Here is a 3594-nt window from a genome sequence, read left to right as displayed (position 1 = left end):
AAAGACTTGCCAACCTTCACTTGCTGCTAGTGCCAAAATCAATCTAATAGTGTCAAATCTTGCAACTGGTGCAAAAGTTTCTGTAAAATCAACCCCTTGCTGTTGAGCGTAGCCTTTAACAACATATCTTGCTTTGTGCTTATTGATGGAGCCATCAAAATTTAATTTCAATTTGAATACCCATTTAATTCCAATTACATGCTTATTCAATGGTCTAGGAACTAAACTCCATGTTTCGTTTTTCATAATCATCTTCAACTCCTCCTCCATGGCAGCTCTCCACTCAGGCAATTTTAAGGCTTCATCCACCTGAGTTGGTTCAAGTGAGACAACATTACATCTGCTATAAATTTCATCTAGGGATCTAGTCCCTCTAATTGCATAATCATCTTCATCTGATTCTTCTTCATTGTCAACTGGAAGTTCTTGCTCTTGCTGAAAATCAAGAACTGATTTAGAATTTTCTAAACATCTATCCCGAACCTAGCTCAACTACAAGTACATATATATCCCATTAATTTTCATAATCTTACAAGCTTAACACCTGTAGTCAATGGGTCTTCCAATCAAATATGTAACACATGCAACATTCACAGGTTCATGTTTGCTCAACTGCAGTTTACTCATCTTAGAAACTTTTACAAACACAATATTTCTATATAATTGCAGATCTCTACAAATTATACAATAATAAGAAAATTCAATTAAGAAGAGCCTATAATTCAACTAAACTTTAGTCTATCTAGCTTTGTAGAGGAAAGGATACAATGCTTCTGGCTCATATAGAGGCAGTACCAAGGTTTCCTAAAAAAAAAAAAAAAAAAAAAAAAAAAGTGAAGCGGAAGTGAGAGCTTCAATTTAGTGAATAATAATTACATGCTCATATAATCACACAAAATGCTCCGAGATATTCTAAAAGTGAACATTCATTTAAACACACATATATATGCCACATCAACAGCACCCACAAATAATATCTTCTTCACATAATCAAACAAGTGGAGATTGGTCTGTAGGTCACCATAACCCCCAGCGAGCCGTCCTCACACATGGCCCATTCTCTTATATTGTGTGCACCAGGGATCCGATCCCCATATATGGCCGACCAATCTAATCCTCACTTGACCAGTCCTCTCATTGTTTTTCCATTCTCTCTTTTCTTTTCCATCACCATCAGGAGGCCACCCTGTGGTTTTCCATATAATATATATCATCAGATGCACACAGAGGCACTGATCTCCCCATATATGGTCGACGGTATCATAGTTCGCCTTCACAAACCCCGCAGAGATTCACTTCATCCAATTCCATACAAACAAAGCACATCATTATCATAACACATGTAATCAAGAAGGACAATTAAATGCAAGTGCATCAAACCGTTAAACACTATAATGCAAGTGCACAAATAGACAATCATATGCAAATACAATTAGATATATAAATATATAAGTAATAAATGCTAATAATATAATAATTGGTCCTTGGAAAATTAAATAAATAGACAAAGCGTTATATAATAATGATTCATGTATGATGCAAATGGTATATGCTAGTTATTATTATTCACAATCATAGATGAGAAAATACTTTAATTTCAATTTTGATTTTTTGGAGCATTGAACGAACTAGAGTGATTCTAACAAAATGTATGTAGAAGGAGAGAAAAGAATGAAATAAAGCATGCTCCTAAATAATAATAAAGAATTATCCTAAATAATCCAACAACCTATTTAACAAGTATAATTAATCTTAGATTCTATCGAAATTTCGGTCGAACCTCCCCTAAAAACTGGATTAACCACTTGCTTGAAACCCTAATTTAATAATAAATTCTAAAAGCTCATCCGTCAAGCAATTCACAATATCTATTCCCATCCGTCGTTTATATAATTCACCACCAAGAAGTTTCCGGACCAAATCAACCTCACTAATAGTGTTGCATAATTATAGATATGAAATAACATGCATGGATATTATTATATAAATACACATATAACATGTAATCAATAATCTCATTTATAGTCTCAATTAAAATTAAGGGAAAATTATTTTTCCGTCCATGTATAATGGTTAAAAACGTTACTCAGGACCTGCTTTTTTCAAAATATATTATTACGTCCCTAACTTTTATTTCCGTCCAATCATTTAGTCCTTTCGTTCATTTTTAATTGTTTTACCATGAGTCAACTCACAGTCAAAGGAGAGAGAATTCTTTTATAACTAAAATACCCTCAAATCCCAATTTGTTATCCAACACCCTCTGTACATAAATTGCTTTAGCAACCATTCTCCTTCATCATTTCTAATTCAGAAACCTGTCTTCCCTTACCAAAGTAAAAAATTTTTATCCACTCTTAATTTCTCATCTCCTCCAATATGAACAAAACTATGTCCGATCTCAAACCCATCAAAATTAACTTAGGTATTAATATGAATTAAATAAGTTGTCGGTTGTAACTTAGATCGGCGATTGACATGCATATGCTCTTTATCTTTTCTGTTCGGCATTATTTGTTTGGATTTAAAGTAAATATCGCTGGAATAGTATGATGTCGAATTACACTTTGGGTTGAGCTGTGTTGTGGATCTGTTGAATTGTTGTTATTTCTTCACTATTTATGGATTCTTTGATATGCATCTCGCTACTATATTTCAACAAGCTTTTGCCATTTAAGTCAGTGTATATCACTCATTCTAGCTTGTTTTCATCATCCAAATCCAACTTTATTAACAAAAGTTTGTTAACTCATACCTTTCTGTGTTTAGCATTATCAACAAAGAGTAGGATATGGCAATGTGAAGTCCCAGATAGAAGGAAAGGAAATTTTTGTTGTTTTTTAGAAGGAGAAAGAAATGAGACTCTTAAGATTAAAATTGGAGGAAAAGAGTGGCAGGCATGAGTGATGAGCTGGGGTGGATTATCTTATATTTCTTTCTTTTCTTTTTAGAAGTGAAAATGAGTTTGTTATTTTCTCTCTCCTCATTGTCTCTCCATTTTTACAAAAATGTTAGTTACAAGGCTTAAAATAAGATGAAGGGTTTTTCTTGTATCTTTAACACAAAATAATGGAAAAAATCTCTTAAAATTCATAGATGGACTAAATGGTTAGATGGGAACAAAAATTAAAGATATATTCATGTATTTTAAAAACAAGCAGGTCCTAACTAATATATTTAAAATTTGTATAGGGACCTAACAGTAATTTTCTCTAAAATTAAATTACATCTATTTTTTCATCCAATAAAATTAAAATCTTTAAAAGATGTTACGTCCTTACCATATTTAATATATATTTTATTTAGCATACAATATGATTTTTAGCCTATCCCAAAAAATTTAGATTTAAATAGAAAATTAATATAACCAATCAAAATTAAATTATATTTATTGTTAAAATAATAAAATTAAGGATCCATTGTTAGGATTAATTCAAAATAATATTATTAAAAATATTTTGAGATTTCAATTTTAGTTAGTGCAGATTTTCTGCATAAATTTGATGTTGTTGTTATTAAGATTAATGATTTTTAGGTCTTACTTGATTCACTTGTACCCTTATAAATGGGCATATCCTTTTGTTAATTCAATGA

Source organism: Jatropha curcas, unplaced genomic scaffold, assembly GCF_041381405.1.
Source record: "Jatropha curcas cultivar XTBG-Jc1 unplaced genomic scaffold, XTBG_Jcur_1.0 HiC_scaffold_976_pilon, whole genome shotgun sequence".
NCBI classification, from domain to species: domain Eukaryota; kingdom Viridiplantae; phylum Streptophyta; class Magnoliopsida; order Malpighiales; family Euphorbiaceae; genus Jatropha; species Jatropha curcas.
The sequence above is the reverse complement of the archived record's forward strand: the minus strand, read 5'-3'. Positions refer to the sequence as shown.